The sequence below is a fragment of the Rutidosis leptorrhynchoides genome, chromosome 3 (genome assembly GCF_046630445.1).
Source record: "Rutidosis leptorrhynchoides isolate AG116_Rl617_1_P2 chromosome 3, CSIRO_AGI_Rlap_v1, whole genome shotgun sequence".
In the NCBI taxonomy this organism is placed as follows: Eukaryota; Viridiplantae; Streptophyta; class Magnoliopsida; order Asterales; family Asteraceae; genus Rutidosis; species Rutidosis leptorrhynchoides.
Genome location: NC_092335.1, coordinates 396,090,571 through 396,115,993, shown reverse-complemented (window position 1 = coordinate 396,115,993; position 25,423 = coordinate 396,090,571).

Genomic DNA, 25,423 nt, shown 5'->3' with positions numbered 1-25,423 from the left:
GATTTTTGATCTTTTAAGGAGATTATCCTTTCTGGGGATCTGATTTATTAGTCTTATCCAGCTAATTTGCATGGTGCCCCCCCATTTTACGAGATAAATCCATCTCATGGTTAGGATAAATCTGACCACTTGGCGACCCTGTTTAATGCTGAGGTCCGTGGATTTCCTGCTGATTTTAGTGATGACTTTTCTAGATTTTTTCGTCAACCTACAGCTGGTCTGGATGACAACTTCTTGACCTAAATCAAGAAGCGCGTGTCTTTTTCTGAAGACGTTACTTCTTTTTAATGATGGAATTGATTTATCGTGTAGATCCATCTTTTCTTTTCTTTCATCGGGTAAAACAGTTTAGTTTAGTCCAAAGTAAAAGTATTTTCAGTTATTTGTTACAGATATATATGTGACATATGTTTTGAATAACTTGGAGAATTTTCCCACACTTGGCTTTTATTTTCCTTTTTATTGTCCTCTATTCCATTTTAAATGAATTTTAACATTTTGGTTTGTTTCTCAATTTATGTCCTTTCCGAGGTTACAATAATTTCGGTGTTAAAACCTAGTTTTATCCTTCATAAATATGTATAAACATGATTTTGAGTTCATTTAATTGAAAATTTTGAAAAATTTTACTAGAATTGGGTAGTCAGTATATAAGACTAGGGCTGTTCTTTATTATCAGAGAGCACTAGATTCTAATACAACTACTGCTTTACTAGTATTTTTAATGGTAACCCAGTGTTTAAGATAAAAATTTTAAAATCCGAAAGAATTTAACCCCTTCCCACACTTAAGATCTTGCAATGCCCTCATTTGCAAGAAATCAGTAACAATTTAAATTATTGAGGGTGATTTGTGTGAAAATGATTAAATTTTTACCAAAGTTTCCAAACATATTGGCGTTTGTTTGCTGAATGATAAATGGTGCACATCATTTGTTCATTCCGTCTTGTTGTTATTTCACATATATTTTGCATCTTGTCGTCAAAATTAGTTGCTTTTGCTGAACTTAATGCCAGTCTTTGAAAATGCGTTGTTTTACCCTGTTGTGTACATAAGATAAACTGCAAACATATATACATATTTTTGAAGTTTGGTATATTACCCCACATTCAAAAATTATTAAAATCTAAGAATAAAAGTTAGAAAATTATAAAAACTATTACAATATTAACATAAGTATTAAACGTATCAACATTACAAATTACAAAATAAATAAAACTAAGTAGACTAGGGATGATACTGGTACCAATAGGGGTTCCAAGCATAACCATAGGTGCTATAAAATGCTTCGGCAGGGTCATACGTAGGATACGGTGGTTGCATCTCTATAGACCAGGGAGGGAATATGGGTTTTGGTGTAGGAATATAGTTTCTACCTATATGTTGGCAATGAGCTATGATTTGGTTTTGATGAACTTGCCAATCTTCAAATGCTCTCTGTCTAGCATTTTCGTACTCCTGTGAAGCTATAAACCTTTGCATTTCTTGCATTTCATTTCCCCCTCCTACATTACCTTGCTGTTGGTTTCTCTCAACCTGTGGATGTCTACCATGGTATTGTACTGCGGCGTTATTTCGCCTCTTCAAAACTTTCGCACCATGGTATACATTTAAACATATAGTATCGCGGGGTTCTGGTTCTTCGACAAATAATCCCCCCCCCCCCGGACTTATATCCACACCGAGATATTCAGCAATCAAAGTAATAAAAATACCACCTCCTATTATGCTATGCGGTCTCATCCCCCTAACCATAGCTGATAAATAATAACCCACACAATAAGGTATACTTATAGCGCTTTGTGGGTCTCGAATACACATATGGTAAAACAAATCCTGTTCATTTACCTTTTCCTTGTTCTTACCTCTTTGTGTAATCGAATTAGCTAAAAACCTATGAATTACTCTTAATTCAGCTCTATCTATATCCAAATAAGAGTAATTTCCCCCTTTGAATCGGTGATGGCTTGTCATTTGACTCCATACACCATGTGTATCAAAATTTTCATCTATCTTTCTACCATTTAGTATCAACCCTCTACAATCGACAGATGCTAACTCCTCAGGAGTATATATACGTAAAGCCTGAGCCATGTCTAGTAAAGACATGTGGTGCATCGAACCTCCTAACAAAAATCTAATAAAAGATCGATCGGTTAAACTAGCTACCCGATCATTTAATTCTATACTACATAACAATTCTTCACACCATACTTTATATACAGGTCTACGCATGGTGAATAAACGTACCCAGTCATTAAAAGTAGAATTACCATACCTCTGTACAAGTAATTCCCTAATTGGCCCGGCCAATTCTACAGCTTCTAAGGGTCCCCATTCTATGACCCTAGGTACCTCAACAACTTTAGAATGAAGAGTATGCAACCCCCTTTGATATTTTGGATAATCTATCCAAAGTCTGTCAAATCTCAGGTTCGGGTGCAAATCTTCCAAGTGCATATCAGAAAATGTCATGACTGGATGAGGTATATCTTGCTTGTAGTAGTTATCCACCTCCTGTTGTTCCGCATTCTCAGCGAGAGCATTGCGAGCTTGGGATGAAGATTCACCCCTTTCAGTCTGCAAAACACATCAAACACAATTTTTGTGCATCCAAATATGCATTAGTGTCAGCAAAATCATCAATCAAAATAATTACAATGACATGATCAATTTATATCAAACTTAAGCTTATTTTTACATATTTATCAAATCTACACTTTTTCAAATAAGCATATTGATGTGGTAGAGGAGTGGTATAAAATACTATTAAATTTTAGCAGAAAATACAATTAAATACGATACAATTTTACACAAGATATTTATTTATTTATAGAATCGATATACTTAAACCTTGCTACAACACTTATAGGCAGTGTACCTAATCATACAGTAGTGTAGTTTTTAATAAGTCCGGTTCGTTCCACAGGGAATCTTTTTAAACAAAGCTTAACGCTGTATTAGTTTACTTTTATAACAATACAAATATAAGTAATATTATTATTATAAAGGGGGGTTTTCACCGTTTAATGACCGGTTTGTCGATTTTAAAACTTTAGTCGCAGTTAAAACCAATTGTAAAATATTAAAAATAAATACAAGACTTAAATTAAAGCATAAAGTAAATAACGATAATGAAATTGCGAATAATAAAAGTGCGATAAAATAAACTTGCAATAATTAAAAAGTACGATAATTAAAAGTGCAATTAAATACAATAACAATAAATAAAAATGCGATAATTAGAAGTGCAATTAAATATAAAATAAAGGAAATTAAATATGAAATAAAAGAATTATGCTTATTTAAACTTCCGTAATCATGATGTTTGACGTGTTGATTTTAGTTTTATGCCCATGGGTTAATTGTCCTTTGTCCAGGATTATTTAATATGTCCGTCTGGTTTTTGTCCATAACAGTCCATCAGTCATAAATATAAAGTGCGAGTGTCCTCTTCAAATTATCCTTATACCCGAAGTTAAATATTCCAACTAATTGGGGACTTAAACTGTAACAAGATTTTAATACTTTGTTTAATAATTACACCAGGATGTCGACTGAGTGTAACCCAAGGTTTTAATATTTTGTTATCAATTATACCAAGTGTCCTTGTACATAATTTCACCCCTGTTTTAATTATTCTAGTGGCTATTAATCCATTCCCGTGTCCGGTTAAATGAACGATTATTCGTACATATAAATACCCCGCTCATCGTGTCCGATTGAGTGTATATGGTAATTTATAGGGACGCCCAATTGTAAATCTTTATATTAACATTAACAAATTATCATTTAGTTAAACAAATATAAAGCCCATTAATAGCTCATAGTCTAATTTTCACAAGTGTCGTTCTTTTGTCCAAACCCCAATTATGGTACAAAGCCCAATTACCCAATTTTAGTAATTAGCCCAACATCATGATTACTTCGTTTTAAATAAGCATAATAATAACTTAGCTACGAGACATTAATGTAAAAAGGTTGAACATAACTTACAATGATTAAAAATAGCGTAGCGTTACACGGACAGAATTTCGACTTACACCCTTACAACATTCGCTAACATACCCTTATTATTAGGATTAAAATTAAAATTAAAATTAAAATTAAAATATAAATATAAATATAAATATATACGATATAGATAGAGAGATGGATATATTTGGTGCATTTTTACGATCAGAATGCGCGAGCTTTATAGGGAGTTTCAGAAATTGGGCCTCGGCGACTCGCGGCCAATTTTGCCTTCAAACTCCGCGAGTCGCGGAGTTTACTTTTACAGCTCACCCATGTTTGGAGTCTTTCTTGCCGACGATTTATTTTATATATATAATATATATATAATTAATATAATTAATTATATATTATATTATATTTATATACATAGTTAACTTGTAATTTTTAGTCCGTTGCGTCGAGCGTTAAGAGTTGACTCTGGTCCCGGTTCCGGATTTTCGAACGTCCTTGCGTACAATTTAATATCTTGTACTTTGCGTTTTGAATCTTGTACTCTTGTAATTTCGAGACGTTTCTTATCAATAATTGGAACCTCTTTGATTGTCTTTTGTACTTTTGAGCTTTTTGGTCGTTTGCGTCTTCAATTCGTCGAATCTGTCTTTTGTCTTCACCTTTTATTATTTAAACGAATATCACTTGTAAATAGAACAATTGCAACTAAAAGCTTGTCTTTCTTGAAGAATAATGCTATGAAATATATGTTCGTTTTTAGCATTATCAAATATTCCCACACTTGAGCGTTGCTTGTCCTCAAGCAATATCGTCTTGAAATACTAGAATCACTTCTTTATTCTTCACACTTTGTACATCAGTGATTTCTATACGGTGGTATAAACAATGGTAGTAACGATATGGTTTACAGTCCCACATGACTATAAAAATTTAGATCCATTAAGGAAATTGGATCTTTATGAAAACATTTGATCTTTTGAGAATTAAATCTAGTTTTTACCCTAGATAAGTTTTCCGGAATAACCCTTTACCGGTGTTTGCAAAATATTTTTGTGGGTTTGGTGGGTTTCAGATTTGAAAATTTTAGCTCAAAACTTATGGTTTTGTGTCACCCACTTGCTAACCTTGTATTTGGAAAGCAACACGTCCAGTTTACTTGTCCCGTATATTACCTTTCGGTAAACTACCGTCCGGTTGTAAAGGAAAGCGTTGAACAAGCAACTGTTAAGGCAATGTCCCCTGACATGCTTTTAATTATGGTCTATAACGTGTCGGACGCAATTACTATCCTTGGTAGGAGCAATAGTAAAGCTCACCCTTATAATTTTTCGGTATGGCATAAGGTCCTGTCTTTGACCACTATGCAACCACCGTTCTTACGGTTGACACCCGATTTGGTTCAGGTGACCTAATGAATTCCAGGTGAATTCCTAGGATTTTACGTTCAATGGTAATGAACGCATTGAAAATAGGGTTTTCAGAAAACAAATCGGTTTGTAATTTTTTGATCAAAATATTTTCTCGTTCAAGCTCGAGTTTAGATATCATTGAATTCCATGAGTTTATAATTCTCAATCTTTAAGGTCAATCTCAAGGATTGAGTAATATCAGTCTTAAAAGCTGATTTTTAATCTTTAAGGAGATTATCCTTTCTGGGGATCTGATTCATTAGTCTTATCCAGCTAATTTGCATGGTGCCCCCCATTGTACAAGATAAATCCTTCTCATGGTTAGGATAAATCTGACCACTTGGTGACCTTGTTTAATGCTGAGGTCCGTGGATTTCCTGCTGATTTTAGTGATGACTTTTCTGGATTTTTCGTCAACCTACAGCTGGTCTGGACGACAACTTCATGACCTAAATCAAGAAGAGCGTTTCTTTTTCGGAAGACTTTACTTCCTTTTAATGATGGAATTGATTCATCGTGTAGATCCATCTCTTCTTTTCTTTCATCGGGTAAAACAGTTTAGTTTAGTCCAAAGCAAAAGTATTTTCAGTTATTTGTTACAGATATATGTGACATATGTTTAAAATAACTTGGTAAATTTTCCCACACTTGGCTTTTATTTTCCTTTTTATCGTCCTCTATTCCATTTTAAATGAATTTTAACATTTTGGTTTGTTTCTCAATTTATGTCCTTTCCGAGGTAAGAATAATTTCGGTGTTAAAACCTAGTTTTATCGTTCATAAATATGTATAAACATGATTTTGAGTTCATTTAATTGAAAATTTTGAAAAATTTTACTAGAATTGGGTAGTCAGTATATAAGACTAGGGCTGTTCTTTTTTATCAGAGAGCACTAGATTCTAATACAACTACTGCTTTACTAGTATTTTTAATGGTAACCAAGTGTATAAAGTAAAAAATTTTAAAATCCGAAAGAATTTAACCCCTTCCCACACTTAAGATCTTGCAATGCCCTCATTTGCAAGAAATCAATAATAATTTAAATTATTGAGGGTGATTTGTGTGAAAATGATTAAATTTTTACCAAAGTTTCCAAATATATTGGCGTTTGTTTGCTGAATGATAAATGGTGCACATCATTTGTTCATTCTGTCTTGTTGTTATTTCACATATATTTTACATCTTGTCGTCAAAATTAGTTGTTTTTGCTGAACTTAATGCCAGTCTTTGAAAATGCGTTGTTTTACCCTGTTGTGTACATAAGATAAACTGCAAACATATATATATATTTTTGAAGTTTGGTATATTACCCCACATTCAAAAATTATTAAAATCTAAGAATAAAAGTTAGGCAATTATAAAAACTATTACAATATTAACAAAAGTATTAAACGTATCAATCATTACAAATTACAAAATAAATAAAACTAAGTATACTAGGGATGATACTGGTACCAATAGGGGTTCCAGGCATAACCATAGGTGCTATAGAATGCTTCGGCATGGTTATACGTAGGATACGGTGGTTGCATCTCTATAGACCAGGGAGGGAAGATGGGTTTCGGTGTAGGAATATAGTTTCTACCTATATGTTGGCAATGAGCTATGATTTGGTTCTGATGAACTTGCCAATCTTCAAATGCTCTTTGTCTAGCATTTTCGTACTCCTGTGAAGCTATAAACCTTTGCATTTCTTGCATCTCATTTCCCCCTCCTACATTACCTTGCTGTTGGTTTCTCTCAACCTGTGGATGTCTACCATGGTATGGTACTGCGGCGTTATTTCGCCTTTTCAAAACTTTCGCACCATGGTATACATTTAAACCTATAGTATCGCGGGGTTATGGTTCTTCTACTAATAATCCCCCCCGACTTATATCCACACCGAGATATTCACCAATCAAAGTAATAAAAATACCACCTCCTATTATGCTATGCGGTCTCATCCCCCGAACCATAGCTGATAAATAATAACTTACACAATACGGTATACTTACAGCGCTTTGTGGGTCTCGAATACACATATGGTAAAACAAATCCTGTTCATTTACCTTTTCCTTGTTCTTACCCCTTTGTGTAATCGAATTAGCTAAAAACCTATGAATCACTCTTAATTCGGCTCTATCTATATCCAAATAAGAGTAATTTCCCCCTTTGAAACGGTGGTGGCTTGTCATTTGACTCCACACACCGTGTGTATCAAAATTTTCATCTATCTTTCTACCGTTTAGTATCAACCCTCTACAATCGGCAGATACTAACTCCTCAGGCGTATATATACGTAAAGCCTGAGCCATGTCCAGTAAAGACATGTGGCGCATCGAACCGCCTAACAAAAATCTAATAAAAGAACGATCGGTTAAACTAGCTACCCGGTCATTCAACTCTATACTACACAACAATTCTTCACACCATACTTTATATACAGGTCTACGCATGGTGAATAAACGTACCCAGTCATTAAAAGTAGAATTACCATACCTCTGTACAAGTAATTCCCTAATTGGCCCGGCCAATTCTACAGCTTCTAAGGGTCCCCATTCTATGACCCTCGGTACCTCAACAACCTTAGAATGAAGAGTATGCAAACCCCTTTGATATTTTGGATAATCTATCCAAAGTCTGTCAAATCTCAGGTTCGGGTGCAACTCTTCCAAGTGCATATCAGAAAATGTCATGACCGGATGAGGTATATCCTGCTTGTAGTAGTTATCCACCTCCTGTTGTTCCGCATTCTCAGCAGGAGCATTACGAGCTTGGGATGAAGATTCACCCCTTTCAGTCTGCAAAACACATCAAACACAATTTTTGTGCATCCAAATATGCATTAGTGTCAGCAAAATCATCAATCAAAATAATTACAATGACATGATCAATTTATATCAAACTTAAGCTCATTTTCACATTTTTATCAAATCTACACTTTTTCAAATAAGCATATACGAAAATGTTCGCCAAGTTCATAAGCATTCACCTCAAATAACATGTCAAAATAATCATTACTAGCAATTAAACAAGTTTCAAATGGCATTATCTTTCAAAAATCAAGTTCATGAATTTTAGACTTGAAAAAGTCCACTTTAATTCTCAAAATCATGTTTAGGTTCAAAGTTTGGATCATTTAACTACCTAAACATGTTACACTACTTAATTTAGCAACAATTCATGACAAAAATCGGCCATAACCTGTTTATATCAAAAAGCCCCAAATTTGCTCAAGAACACAAACCCTAGATTACTCAAAATTTGAAGTTTAAGGCTTCTAATCATGTTAAATAGCATCAATCTAGGTTATACAAGCATAATACATAAACAATTTAAGCATAATTACACTAAAAAGCATCAAAATCAAATTGGGGAAAAAATTGCTCAAGAACACAAATTTCGGATTAAATGGTGTTTAGGTGTAGAAATTTACCATTTTTCTTGAGTAATTCCTAGATAGCATCCTTCTCAACATGATTTTAGTAAAAGATTTGGTGATTAACGGTTAAAAATTGTGATTTTGGGGGTGTTTTTGGTGTATTTTCGCGCAGTATTTCGGGTTTATTTTGCAAGTTTGGTTTTGTGGTGTGTGGACTGATTAATTCGATCAGTTTATATTTTTTTTCCTGGATTTCGGTCATCCCGCGACTCGCGGTGAATAACCCTTCAAACTCCGCGAGTCGCGGAGTTTGATATTTTTTTTTTTTTTTTATATAATCATTAACTTATAAAACAATTAAGTACTTAATTTTAAAATTTTGTTTCCCTTGTTATTTAGGACGAGGTCGTTTCGGATCGATGTCCTAGTCTGTCCCTCGATAAAATTTTAAAATTTGCCTTTTTGTAGCGATTGTTTTAAAAGCTAAGATTTTTGGTTTTTTTTTAATGTTTTTGGCATACTTTAATTCAATAAGATTAAAAAATAATGATAATAAAAGTTCTCGTCCCTCCCTTGGGTAAAGCAATTTCGGTTCAAAGACCTAGTCTTCAACTTACGACGAATTTTAAAAATCATATTTTTAACTTAATGAGATAAAGTAAATTTTTGTTTTTAAATTCACACAATTTAATTATAAAATTCAAAATTAATATTAAAAATTCACACCAAACTTACAATTTAAAATGCATAAAATTAAAAATTCATATTTTAAAAATTAAAAATTCATATTAAAAATTCACACCAAACTTATTTTAATTTTTCAAATATTTATAATTTTAAAAATATTGATTTTACAAAGTTTACAATATTAATTTAAGATTCAAATATTAATTTTAAAAACATGGTAAAAATAAAATTAAAAATCTTTTTGGCTTTTTATCCCACTTTAATCAATCAAATATTATCAAAAATATGCGCCCCTCTTTTCGGTAAAGTAATTTCGGTTCCAAGACCTAATTTAACTCATGACGAATTTTTGAAATATTTTGGGTTGATTGATTAAAGATATTTATACCTTAAGAATAAACGTTAAATTTCGCAGTGATGTAATAAATTTTTGAATGATATCAATAATTTTGGTCGCCAAACCTAATTTTATTCAATACCAATTTAATACTTTTTAGCGAACAAATTAGCGTTTATTATCAAAAGGATAAAAATAAAAATAAAAACTGTACAGACATACCTGTGAAATAGATTTCTTAGTTATATGATCTATCCCATTCATAAGATAGTCGGTTTAATTGGTTTTCCATAGCTACATAGGCGTAACCTCGAGCATTCAGTGTCTTTTCTTCTAAACATATGAACGGTCCGTCTCTGCATAAAGTAACAAATTCGGTATTTGAATAGGTTTGATTATTTGAACATTTACCTCCATGTGACCATTTTCCGCATTTGTGACATCTTTCTAGGTGTCGTGCTCTTCTTTTCGCTGCGAATTTTGATTTTCCTTTACCAAATTGTAATTTATTATCTTCGCATCTGGATTCTTTTCTAACTCCGTCCATTCTTTCTCTGATTACTGATACTAATTCACTCGGTAGTATGTCATTATTACGTTTAGTGATCAAAGCGTGTAGCATTAGACCATGGTTTAGTTCACAGGCAGTCTTCATTTCCTAAAAAAAATAAAAATTCAGAATGGGAGGAGAAGACTAGTTCTTTAGGGTCTGCTAGGGAAAGATCATTCGGGTTCCATTTTCGATAACTACACGAAAACAGACAATCTAACTCTAACAGAAATACATAATATCCTTTAAAGACTTGATTCTCCCCACACTTAGTTAGCTGTGGTGTCAAAATTGTGATTAACTTCGTTGTCGACTTCCATCGGACCATGTATGTAATGTTTAACTCTGTGACCATTAACTTTAAATTCAATCCCATTTGAATTTATTAATTCTATCGTTCCGTATGGGAAAACTCTTTTGACTATGAATGGTCCAGACCATCTTGATTTCAATTTTCCAGGAAATAGCTTGAATCGTGAATTGAAAAGAAGAACTCTGTCTCCTTCTTTAAATTCTTTTGAACTTCTGATTCTTTTATCATGCCATTTCTTCGTTCTTTCTTTATAGATTAACGAATTATCGTATGCTTCATGTCTTAATTCTTCTAATTCGTTTAGTTGACTTAATCGTAGACGTCCAGCTTCATGTAAATCAAGATTACATATTTTCAAAGCCCAAAATGCTTTGTGTTCAATTTCTACTGGAAGATGACATGCTTTTCCATAAACAAGTCTAAAAGGTGTGGTTCCAATTGGAGTTTTGTAGGCTGTTCTAAAAGCCCAGAGTGCATCCTCCAATTTAATGGACCATTCCTTCGGATTTGATCCTACGGTTTTCTCTAGAATACGTTTTAAAGCTCGGTTGGTATTTTCAACTTGTCCACTTGTTTGTGGATGATATGCGGTGGAGATTTTATGAGTTACTCCATATCTTTTAAGAACTTTCTCAAGTTGATTATTACAGAAATGAGTACCCCGATCACTTATCAAAGCTTTCGGTGTTCCAAACCTTGCAAAAAGACGTTTTAAAAAGTTGACTACAACTCGTGTATCGTTAGTTGGGAGAGCTTGTGCTTCCGTCCATTTAGATACATAATCAATGGCTACGAGTATATATAGATTATTATGAGATTTTGGAAATGGACCCATAAAGTCAATACCCAAATGTCAAATACTTCACATACTTGGATGACATTTTGTGGCTTTCATCACGTTGACTTATTTTTCCGGCCCTTTGACATGCATCACAGGATTTGCAAAGAAGGTGTGCGTCTTTGTAAATTGTAGGCCAATAGAATCCAGCATCATAAACTTTTCTTGCTGTTAGTTGAGGCCCATAATGCCCTCCTGTTGGTCCTGTGTGACAATGGTTTAAAATTTTACTAGCTTCATCTCCAAATACACATCGGCGTATTATTCCATCGGGACAACTTTTAAACAGATGTGGATCTTCCCAAAAATAGTGTTTTATATCACTGAAGAATTTCTTTCGTCTTTGGTACGATAATCCTTTTTCAAGGAATCCACATACTAAATAGTTTGCATAGTCTGCAAACCATGATATTTCTTTATAATCTATCTTCAATAGATATTCGTCAGGAAAGTTGTCTTGTATGGCCGATTCATTTAGAACTTCTAATTCGGGATTTTCAAGACGAGAAAGATGATCAGCGGCGAGATTTTCTGCTCCTCTTTTATCTCGGATTTCAATATCAAACTCTTGTAAGAGTAAGATCCAACGGATTAATCTTGGTTTAGCATCTTGTTTTGAAAATAGGTATCTAAGAGCAGAATGGTCGGTATAGACCACCGTTTTTGCTAGAACGAGATATGATCGAAATTTGTTAAAAGCAAAGACAATAGCAAGGAGTTCTTTTTCAGTAGTTGTATAGTTCGTTTGTGCTCCTTGTAACGTCTTACTAGCATAATATATAGGTTGAAATCGTTTTTCAATCCTTTGTCCTAAAACGGCTCCCATTGCAAAATCACTTGCATCGCACATTAGTTCAAATGGTAGATTCCAATTTGGTGTTATCATGATCGGTGCATTAGTGAGTTTTTCTTTAAGAATATTAAAAGATTTGATACACTCATCTGAAAAGATGAATAGAGCATCCTTTTCTAGGAGTTTATTCATAGGAGTGGCAATTTTAGAAAAATCTTTTATGAAACGTCGGTAAAAACCGGCATGCCCTAGAAAACTCCTAACTCCTCTAACATTGGTGGGATGTGGAAGTTTAGCAATTACATCTACTTTAGCTCTATCCACTTCAATTCCTTCTTTTGAAATTTTATGTCCAAGAACGATGCCTTCTTTAACCATGAAATGGCATTTCTCCCAATTAAGTACTAGATTTGATTGTTCGCATCTAATTAGCATTCGTTCCAGATTAACTAGACATGATTTAAATGTATCACCGAAGACTGAAAAGTCATCCATGAATACTTCCATGCATTCTTCTATCATGTCGTGAAAAATCGCCATCATACACCTTTGAAAGGTTGCAGGGGCGTTGCAAAGTCCAAATGGCATGCGTTTGTAAGCAAAAGTACCATAAGGGCACGTGAATGTGGTTTTCTCTTGGTCCTCGGGTGCTATTGGAATTTGAAAATATCCGGAAAATCCATCTAGAAAACAATAGTAATTATTTCCGGCTAATCTTTCCAACATTTGATCTATGAAAGGTAAGGGAAAGTGATCTTTTCTGGTGGTGTCATTTAATTTTCTATAATCAATACATACACGCCATCCTGTTACAGTCCTAGTAGGAATAAGCTCATTTTTCTCATTTGTAATGACAGTCATGCCACCCTTCTTAGGTACGCATTGAACTGGGCTTACCCATGGACTATCAGAGATTGGATAAATTAGACCTGCATCTAGCAGTTTAATAATCTCTTTCTTAACTACATCTTGCATATTAGTTTTATGTGTGCAATACGAAGGACTTATTCCTTTAATATCATGAATCTTCCATGCAATGGCTGGTTTATGAGCTTTCAACACAGAAATGAGTTGTGATTTCTCATTTTCAGTAAGAGAAGACGATATTATTACAGGTAATTCAGATTCACCATGTAAATAAGCGTATTTCAAATGGTTTGGAAGTGGCTTTAATTCTAATTTCGGAGGTTCTTCTATCGATGATTTATATCGATATCTGTCTTCTTCTTTTAGCATTTGAATTTCTTCTGTTGTTGGTTCATATCCATTAGCTATAAGTGTAGCTAACATTTCAGCTTCATCAATTGGTTCATTACCTTCTCCTAAAGAACATTCTCCTGTTCCTTGTAATTCTGGAAATTCTTCTAATAATTCTGCATGTGCATCTATAGTTTGAATATAATAACATGTATCATCTGCAGATTGTGGTTGTTGCATTGCTCTATCAACTGAAAAGGTAACACTCTCATCCTCTATACTTAGGGTCAATTTCTTACCGAACACGTCTATCATTGCTTTAGCCGTGTTTAAGAATGGTCTTCCTAATATGAGAGGAACTTGAGAATCTTCTTCCATGTCCAGAACAACAAAATCTACTGGAAATACTAAAGTACCAACTTTAACTAGCATGTTCTCCATTATCCCTCTAGGATATTTTATTGATCTATCGGCTAGTTGTATGCTTATTCTGGTTGGTTTCAATTCTCCAAGGTCTAGTTTAGCGTATAGTGAATACGGCATTAGATTTATACTAGCACCTAAGTCTGCCAATGCTTCTATTGAACTAAGACTACCCAGAAAACATGGAATTGTGAAACTTCCTGGATCAGATAGTTTTTCTGGTATCTTATTCAACAGCACTGCTGAACAATTAGCATTCATAGTAACAGCCGAGAGTTCTTCCATTTTCTTTCTATTTGAAATTAGATCTTTCAAGAATTTAGCATATCTGGGCATTCCTGAAATCACATCAATGAAAGGAAGATTTACATTTATCTGTTTAAACATATCCAAGAATTTGGATTGCTCGGCTTCAAGTTTCTCTTTCTTCATTTTACTCGGGTAAGGAAGTGGTGGTTGGTATGGTTTAACATAAGGTTTAGCCTTAACTATGTTATCTTCATTAACCTTTTCAACTACCGGTTCTTTTTCCTTATCTTGATCAGGTTGTGGTTCTTGTGGAGTAGGAATAGCTTCATCAGAAGTTACAGGTATTTCAGGTGGTTTAAGTGTTGTACCACTTCTTGTGGTAATGGCTTTAGCTGTTTCATTCCGAGGGTTAGCATTTGTATCACTAGGTAGACTTCCTGGTTTTCTTTCACCTATTAACCTTGCTAGGTTACTTACTTCTTGTTCCAGATTTTGAATAGAAGCTTGTTGATTTCTAAATGCTTGAGCATTTTGTTCATTGGTTTGTTTTTGAGATGTGAAAAACTGTGTTTGAGTTTCAACTAGCTTTGTCATCATATCTTCTAAATTCGGATTTTTATCATCGGTTTGTTGTGGTGGTTTGTTTTGAAAATTAGGTTTTTGCTGATTGTAAGTATTATTGGATACTTGTTGATTGCTAGGACCTTGTTGGTTGTTGTATGGAATATTTCGGTTATAATTCTGGTTTTGATTGTAAATCGGTCTTGGCGGTTGATAATTATTCTGATAATTATTTCCAGGCCTTTGGTTTATGTATGAAATATTCTCTCTTTGTTCCATTGTTAATTCAATATTGAGACAATCTTTTGTCAAATGTGGTCCTCCACACTACTCACAACTAATTCGTATTGAGTGAATATCTTTAGTCATCTTTTCCATTCGTCTCTCCACAGCATCTATCTTTACGGAAATGGAATCTAAGTCATGGCTAGATTCGGCTCTAGCTGCTTTAGATGATCTAACGATGTCTTTTTCTTGGTGCCACTCATGTGAGTGGGAAGCAGTGTTATCAATAATTTTGTAAGCATCAGTTTCGGTTTTCTTCATAATAGAACCACCAGCTGCTATATCTATATCTTTCCTTGTAGTGATGTCGCATCCTTGGTAGAATATTTGTACTATTTGACAGTTGTCTAAACCATGTTGCGGACATCCTCTTAACAATTTTCCATATCTAGTCCATGCCTCATATAGAGTTTCATTCGGTTTCTGTGTAAACGTAACAATTTCTGCTTGAAGTCTTACGGCTTTAGATGCAGGAAAGAATTGTTTAAGAAATTTGTCAACTAAAACATCCCATGTATCGATCGCCCCTTCAGGTAACGATTCCAACCAATCTTTGGCTTCTCCCTTTAAAGTCCAGGGAAATAACATGAGATATATCTGTTCATCCTTCACTTCTCGGATTTTAAATAGTGTGCAGATCCTATTAAAGGTACGTAGATGTTCATTTGGATCTTCCTTCGGCGCACCACTAAATTGGCATTGATTAGTCACCATGTGTAGAATTTGTCCTTTGATTTCATAATCTGGCGCATTAATGTCTGGATGAGTAATTGCGTGACCTTAGCCAGTGCGTTTAGCTCTCATTCGGTCTTCCATGCTTAAAGGTTCCGGATTCTCCATAATTGAATTTGTTGAATCGGAATCACTAGAGGATTCTGATTTAATGGTTCGTTCCTCAACAATCTCTGTTTGAATGATTGGTGGTTCCGGAGGAAAGTTTAATGGTTCAGGATCTACGAACCGTTCCTGAATATTCTCCGGATTCTCAATTGTGAGGTCGGGTTCAAAAAATGGATTATCGGAAATTTGAACTGAAGTACTTGGTCGACTGGATGACGATTCTAAAGAAAAATCAACGGCGGTTATATTTGCTAAATGTCTTGATCTAGTTACAGGTGGTGAACGTACAAAAGGTGGTGATCGTCTTGCTCGGTGCATTCACTGAATATCCTATTAGTTTTTAAAAGGAAAGAAAAATTATAATAAGTTATCCAATTAATAGACTTTTCTGATTTTGCCCACGTTTTGAATAGCCAAAAGATGCAGCAGAGGGGCAGGATTCGTTTGGTCTCAATATAATTGAGGACTGTTTGGCTCCAATAACCCGATCCACGTACAAATCCAACTATTACTACGAACCAGAAAATTTTGATGTCTATTAATTTAACCACTTAAAATAAATTTTCGTAATTTTAAGAAATTTAGATAAGAAGTAGAATAAAAATCTATGTCCTAAAACTAGAATAGCGAGAAATAAGAAAGAAAAAGAGCTCGTCGAAAAAGGTCGAAAAAGAAAAATAGTTGAAAAATAAAAGGTGACGGAAAAATAAAAGAAACTTATAAAACTTAAAAACACTTGACTAACCTAACCTTATTACTACAACTAACTTAAAATTATAATCGCAAATTGAAATTACTAATTAGAATGATAATTGATACATAGGAAAAAATCGTCTAAAAATATTAAAGCTTACAGAAAAACTATATCCCAAATGGAAATATCTTATAAAAGTACTAAAACTTAAAAAGGCGTCGCAAAATTCTAAAGCACCTAAATCTTAGTCTAAAGAAAAAGCACTTAAGGAATTCTACGGCAAAGCCTAAAAATCTAGAAATAAAAATAACTATGGCAAAAACTAAGTTTAAAACTAAATATGAGCTAAAAATACAAATATTACGCTAAAACGATTAAAAAGGAACAAAATATAAAAATATACAAAAAGTTGTAAAAAGTACAATTTTTATAAAAATATTATTTTTATATTATTTATTTATTAAAACTTACTAATTTTACAAATTAATTAAACTAATTAAACAAAATATTAATAAAAACTAAAATAATTATTTAATTAAAACCTAATTAGGGTTTTATATTAATAATTATAATAATTATTCGTAATTAATGCCTGATTAGGGTTCTGTCGGCGTGTCAGGTTATCTCCGCGACTTGCGGTATTCAAAGCATCAAACCCCGCGACTCGCGGGGTTTCAAATTTCAACTGACAGGTTTAAAATTCGACGCGTTTTTCTTTATTTTTTTTTTATTTTCTGTTTTCTGTTTTTATATTTTCTGTTTATATTATCTTATTAAAATATTTATATAATTTAAATAAAACTTATCTTTAATAACTAAGATAAAAATAAAATACTTTATAACAATAAATAAATAAAAAAAGATTTATATATATATTTTTTTCGGTTTTTTATATTTATAAAATATATTTATAAAATAAATTAAATAAAACTTATATTTTTACAAACTAAAGAAACTTTATAAAACTTAAATATTTATCGAACTCCTAAAAATACATAAATTTTTGTTTTTCTTTTTATATTTTCGAATAATTAAAACGTATTTTTACAAAAACGAATTTTAATAAAAGTTAACTAAATTTTTTTTTTTTTATATTAGCGTTGCGCTTCCGGCTTTTAAAAGAGTACCCCGGCAGCGGCGCCAAAAATACTTGATGTGGTAGCGGAGTGGTATAAAATACTATTAAATTTTAGCAGAAAATACTATTAAATACGATACAATTTTACACAAGATATTTATTTATTTACAGAATGGATATACTTAAACCTTGCTACAACACTTATAGGCAGTGTACCTAATCATACAGTAGTGTAGTTTTTAGTAAGTCCGGTTCGTTCCACAGTGAATCTTTTTAAACAAAGCTTAACGCTATATTAGTTTACTTTTATAAAAATACAAATATAAGTAATATTATTATTATAAAGGGGGGTTTTTACCGTTTAATGACCGGTTTGTCGATTTTAAAACTTTAGTCGCAGTTAAAACCAATTGTAAAATATTAAAAATAAATACAAGACTTAAATTAAAGCATAAAGTAAATAACGATAATGAAATTGCGAATAATAAAAGTGCGATAAAATAAACTTGCAATAATTAAAAAGTACGATAATTAAAAGTGCAATTAAATACAATAACAATAAATAAAAATGCGATAATTAGAAGTGCAATTAAATATAAAATAAAGGAAATTAAATATGAAATAAAAGAATTATGCTTATTTAAACTTCCGTAATCATGATGTTTGACGTGTTGATTTTAGTTTTATGCCCATGGGTTAATTGTCCTTTGTCCTGGATTATTTAATATGTCCGTCTGGTTTTTGTCCATAACAGTCCATCAGTCATAAATATAAAGTGCGAGTGTCCTCATCAAATTATCCTTATACCCGAAGTTAAATATTCCAACTAATTAGGGACTTAAACTGTAACAAGATTTTAATACTTTGTTTAATAATTACACCAGGATGTCGACTGAGTGTAACCCAAGGTTTTAATATTTTGTTATCAATTATACCAAGTGTCCTTGTACATAATTTCACCCCTGTTTTAATTATTCTAGTGGCTATTAATCCATTCCCGTGTCCGGTTAAATGAACGATTATTCGTACATATAAATACTCCGCCCATCGTGTCCGATTGAGTGTATATGGTAATTTATAGGGATGCCCAATTGTAAATCTTTATATTAACATTAACAAACTATCATTTAGTTAAACAAATATAAAGCCCATTAATAGCTCATAGTCTAATTTCCACAAGTGTCGTTCTTTTGTCCAAACCCCAATTATGGTACAAAGCCCAATTACCCAATTTTAGTAATTAGCCCAACATCATGATTACTTCGTTTTAAATAAGCATAATAATAACTTAGCTACGAGACATTAATGTAAAAAGGTTGAACATAACTTACAATGATTAAAAATAGCGTAGCGTTACACGGACAGAATTTTGACTTACACCCTTACAACATTCGCTAACATACCCTTATTATTAGGATTAAAATTAAAATTAAAATTAAAATTAAAATATAAATATAAATATATACGATATAGATAGAGAGATGGATATATTTGGTGCATTTTTACGATCAGAATGCGCGAGCTTTATAGGGAGTTTCAGAAATTGGGGCTCCGCGACTCGCGGCCAATTTTGCCTTCAAACTCCGCGAGTCGCGGAGTTTACTTTTACAGCTCACCCATGTTTGGAGTCTTTCTTGCCGACGATTTATTTTATATATATAATATATATATAATTAATATAATTAATTATATATTATATTATATTTATATAAATAGTTAACTTGTAATTTTTAGTCCGTTGCGTCGAGCGTTAAGAGTTGACTCTGGTCCCGATTCCGGATTTTCGAAACGTCCTTGCGTACAATTTAATATCTTGTACTTTGCGTTTTGAATCTTGTACTCTTGTAATTTCGAGACGTTTCTTATCAATAATTGGAACCTCTTTGATTGTCTTTTGTACTTTTGAGCTTTTTGGTCGTTTGCGTCTTCAATTCGTCGAATCTGTCTTTTGTTTTCACCTTTTATTATTTAAACGAATATCACTTGTAAATAGAACAATTGCAACTAAAAGCTTGTCTTTCTTGAGGAATAATGCTATGAAATATATGTTCGTTTTTAGCATTATCACATATACGAAAATGTTCGCCAAGTTCATAAGCATTCAACTCAAATAACATGTCAAAATAATCATTACTAGCAATTAAACAAGTTTCAAATGGCATTATCTTTCAAAAATCAAGTTCATGAATTTTAGACTTGAAAAAGTCCACTTTAATTCTCAAAATCATGTTTAGGCTCAAAGTTTGGATCATTTAACTACCTAAACATGTTACACTACTTAATTTAGCAACAATTCATGACAAAAATCGGCCATAACCTGTTTATATCAAAAAGCCCCAAATTTGCTCAAGAACACAAACCCTAGATTACTCAAAATTTGAAGTTTAAGGCTTCTAATCATGTTAAACAGCATCAATCTAGGTTATACAAGCATAATACATAAACAATTTAAGCCTAATTACACTAAAAAGCATCAAAATCAAATTGGGGAAAAAATTGCTCAAGAACACTAATTTCGAATTAAATGGTGTTTAGGTGTAGAAATTTACCGTTTTTCTTGAGTAATTCCTTGATAGCATCCTTCTCAACATGATTTTAGTAAAAGATTTGATGATTAACGGTTAAAAATTGTGATTTTGGGGGTGTTTTTACGGTTTTTTCGTGCAGTATTTTTCGCAGTTTGTTTGAGTTTGTGGTGTGCAACTGAGCTGTTCCAGCTCCTTTTCTTTTTTTTCTGTAATCCGATCCCTCCGCGAGTCGCGGTGTTTGAAATTTCAAACTCCGCGAGTCGCGGAGTTTTTTTTTTTTTTTTAACTTATAAAACAATTAAGTAATTAATTTTTAAAATTTTGTTTCCCTTGTTATTTAGGACGAGGTCGTTTCGGATCGATGTCCTAGTCCGTCCTTCGACAAAATTTTAAAATTTGTCTTTTTGTAGCGATTGTTTTAAAAGCTAAGATTTTTGGGTTTTTTAATGTTTTTGGCATACTTTAATTCAATAAGATTAAAAATAATGATAATAAAAGTTCTCGTCCCTCCCTCGGGTAAAGCAATTTCGGTTCAACGACCTAGTCTTCAACTTACGACGAATTTTAAAAATCATATTTTTAACTTAATGAGATAAAGTAACTTTTTGTTTTTAAATTCACACAATTTAAATATAAAATTCAAAATTAATATTAAAAATTCAAACCAAACTTACAATTTAAAATGCATAAAATTAAAAATTTATATTTTAAAAATAAAAAAAATTCACACCAAACTTAATTTAAAAATTCATATTATAAATTCACACCAAACTTATATTAATTTTTCAAATATTTACAATTTTAAATATATTGTTTTTATAAAGTTTACAATATTAATTTAAGATTTATATATTAATTTTAAAAACATGGTAAAAATAAAATTAAAAATCTTTTTGGCTTTTTATCCCACTTTTATCAATCAAATATTATCAAAAATATGCGCCCCTCTTTTCGGTAAAGTAATTTCGATTCCAAGACCTAATTTAACTCATGACGAATTTTTGAAATATTTTGGGTTGATTGATTAAAGATATTTATACCTTAAGAATAAACGTTAAATTTCGCAGTGATGTAATAAATTTTTTGAATGATATCAATAATTTCGGTCGCCAAACCTAATTTTATTCAATACCAATTTAATACTTTATAGCGAACAAATTAGCGTTTATTATCAAAAGGTTAAAAATAAAAAAAAATAAAATAAAAACTGTACAGACTTACCTGTGAAATAGATTTCTTAGTTATATGATCTATCCCATTCATAAGATAGTCGGTTTAATTGGTTTTCCATAGCTACATAGGCATAACCTCGAGCATTCAGTGTCTTTTCTTCTAAACATATGAACGGTCCATCTCTGCATAAAGTAACAAATTCGGTATTTGAATAGGTTTGATTATTTGAACATTTACCTCCATGTAACCATTTTCCGCATTTGTGACATCTTTCCAGGTGTCGTGCTCTTCTTTTTGCTGCGGATTTTGATTTTCCTTTACCAAATTGTAACTTATTATCTTCGCATCTGGATTCTTTTCTAACTCCGTCCATTCTTTCTCTGATTACTGATACTATTTCACTCGGTAGTGTGTCATTATTACATTTAGTGATCAAAGCGTGTAGCATTAGACCATGGTTTAGTTCATAGGCAGTCTTCATTTTGTAAAAACCTTAAAAAAAAAATAAAAATTCAGAATGGGGGGAGAAGACTAGTTCTTTAGGGTTTGCTAGGGAAAGACCATTCGGGTTCCATTTTCGAGAACTACACGAAAACAGACAATCTAACTCTAACAGAAATACATATTATCCTTTAAAGACTTGATTCTCCCCACACTTAGTTAGCTGTGGTGTCGAAATTGTGATTAACTTCGTTGTCGACTTCCATCGGACTATCTATGTAGTGTTTAACTCTGTGACCATTACCTTTAAATTCAATCCCATTTGAATTTATCAATTCTACTGTTCCGTATAGGAAAACTCTTTTAACTATGAATGGTCCAGACCATCTTGATTTCAATTTTCCAGGAAATAGCTTGAATCGTGAATTGAAAAGAAGAACTCTGTCTCCTTCTTTAAATTCTTTTGAACTTCTGATTCTTTTATCATGCCATTTATTCGTTCTTTCTTTATAGATTAATGAATTTTCGTATGCTTCATGTCTTAATTCTTCTAATTCGTTTAGTTGACTTAATCGTAGACGTCCAGCTTCATGTAAATCAAGATTACATGTCTTCAAATCCCAAAATGCTTTGTGTTCAATTTCTACTGGAAGATGACATGCTTTTCCATAAACAAGTCTAAAAGGTGTGGTTCCAATTGGAGTTTTGTAGGCTGTTCTAAAAGCCCAGAGTGCATCCTCCAATTTAATGGACCATTCCTTCGGATTTGATCCTACGGTTTTCTCTAGAATACGTTTTAAAGCTCGGTTGGTATTTTCAACTTGTCCACTTGTTTGTGGATGATATGCGGTGGAGATTTTATGAGTTACTCCATATCTTTTAAGAACTTTCTCAAGTTGATTATTACAAAAATGAGTACCCCGATCACTTATTAAAGCTTTCGGTGTTCCAAACCTTGCAAAAAGACGTTTTAAAAAGTTGACTACAACTCATGCATCGTTAGTTGGGAGAGCTTGTGCTTCCGCCCATTTAGATACATAATCAATGGCTACGAGTATATATAGATTATTATGAGATTTTGGAAATGGACCCATAAAGTCAATACCCCAAATGTCAAATACTTCACATACTTGGATGACATTTTGTGGCATTTCATCACGTTGACTTATTTTTCCGGCCCTTTGACAAGCATCACAGGATTTGCAAAGAAGGTGTGCGTCTTTGTAAATTGTAGGCCAATAGAATCCAGCATCATAAACTTTTCTTGCTGTTAGTTGAGGCCCATAATGCCCTCATGTTGGTCCTGTGTGACAATGGTTTAAAATTTTACAAGCTTCATCTCCAAATACACATCGGCGTATTATTCCATCGGGACAACTTTTAAACAGATGTGGATCTTCCCAAAAATAGTGTTTTATATCACTGAAGAATTTCTTTCGTTTTTGGTACGATAATCCTTTTTCAAGGAATCCACATACTAAATAGTTTGCATAGTCTGCAAACCATGGTATTTCTTTATAATCTATCTTCAATAGATATTCATCAGGAAAGTTGTCTTGTATGGCCGATTCATTTAGAACTTCTAATTCGGGATTTTCAAGACGAGAAAGATGATCAGCGGCGAGATTTTCTGCTCCTCTTTTATCTCGGATTTCAATATCAAACTCTTGTAAGAGTAAGATCCAACGGATTAATCTTGGTTTAGCATCTTGTTTTGTAAATAGGTATCTAAGAGCAGAATGGTCGGTATAGACCACCGTTTTTGCTAGAACGAGATATGATCGAAATTTGTCAAAAGCAAAGACAATAGCAAGGAGTTCTTTTTCAGTAGTTGTATAGTTCGTTTGTGCTCCTTGTAACGTCTTACTAGCATAATATATAGGTTGAAATCGTTTTTCAATCTTTTGTCCTAAAACGGCTCCCATTGCAAAATCACTTGCATCGCACATTAGTTCAAATGGTAGATTCCAATTTGGTGTTATCATGATCGGCGCATTAGTGAGTTTCTCTTTAAGAATATTATAAGATTTGATACACTCATCTGAAAAGATGAATGGAGCATCCTTTTCTAGGAGTTTATTCATAGGAGTGGCAATTTTAGAAAAATCTTTTATGAAACGTCGGTAAAAACCGGCATGCCCTAGAAAACTCCTAACTCCTCTAACATTGGTGGGATGTGGAAGTTTAGCAATTACATCTACTTTAGCTCTATCCACTTCAATTCCTTCTTTTGAAATTTTATGTCCAAGAACGATGCCTTCTTTAACCATGAAATGGCATTTCTCCCAATTAAGTACTAGATTTGATTGTTCGCATCTAATTAGCATACGTTCCAGATTAACTAGACATGATTCAAATGTATCACCGAAGACTGAAAAGTCATCCATGAAAACTTCCATGCATTCTTCTATCATGTCGTGAAAAATCGCCATCATGCACCTTTGAAAGGTTGCAGGGGCGTTACAAAGTCCAAATGGCATGCGTTTGTAAGCAAAAGTACCATAAGGGCACGTGAATGTGGTTTTCTCTTGGTCCTCGGGTGCTATTAGAATTTGAAAATATCCGAAAAATCCATCTAGAAAACAATAGTAACTATTTCCGGCTAATCTTTCCAACATTTGATCTATGAAAGGTAAGGGAAAGTGATCTTTTCTGGTGGCGTCATTTAATTTTCTATAATCAATACATACACGCCATCCTGTTACAGTCCTAGTAGGAATAAGCTCATTTTTCTCATTTGTAATGACAGTCATGCCACCCTTCTTAGGCACGCATTGAACTGGGCTTACCCATGGACTATCAGAAATTGTATAAATTAGACCTGCATCTAGCAGTTTAATAATCTCTTTCTTAACTACATCTTGCATATTAGGATTTAGTCTTCGTTGGCGTTGCACATACGTTTTATGACCTTCTTCCATAAGGATTTTATGTGTGCAATACGAAGGACTTATTCCTTTAATATCATGAATCTTCCATGCAATGGCTGGTTTATGAGCTTTCAACACAGAAATGAGTTGTGATTTCTCATTTTCAGTAAGAGAAGACGATATTATTACAGGTAATTCAGATTCACCATGTAAATAAGCGTATTCCAAATGGTTTGGAAGTGGCTTTAACTCTAATTTCGGAGGTTCTTCTATCGATGATTTGTATCGATATCTGTCTTCTTCTTTTAGCATTTGAATTTCTTCTGTTGTTGGTTCATATCCATTAGCTATAAGTGTAGCTAACATTTCAGCTTCATCAATTGGTTCATTACCTTCTCCTAAAGAACATTCTCCTGTTCCTTGTAATTCTGGAAATTCTTCTAACAATTGTGCATGTGCATCTATAGTTTGAATATAATAACATGTATCATCTGCAGATTGTGGTTGTTGCATTGCTCTATCAACTGAAAAGGTAACACTCTCATCCTCTATACTTAGGGTTAATTTCTTACCGAACACGTCTATCATTGCTTTAGCCGTGTTTAAGAATGGTCTTCCTAATATGAGAGGAACTTGAGAATCTTCTTCCATGTCCAAAACAACAAAATCTACTGGAAATACTAAAGTACCAACTTTAACTAGCATGTTCTCCATTATCCCTCTAGGATATTTTATTGATCTATCGACTAGTTGTATGCTTATTCTGGTTGGTTTCAATTCTCCAAGGTCTAGTTTAGCGTATAGTGAATACGGCATTAGATTT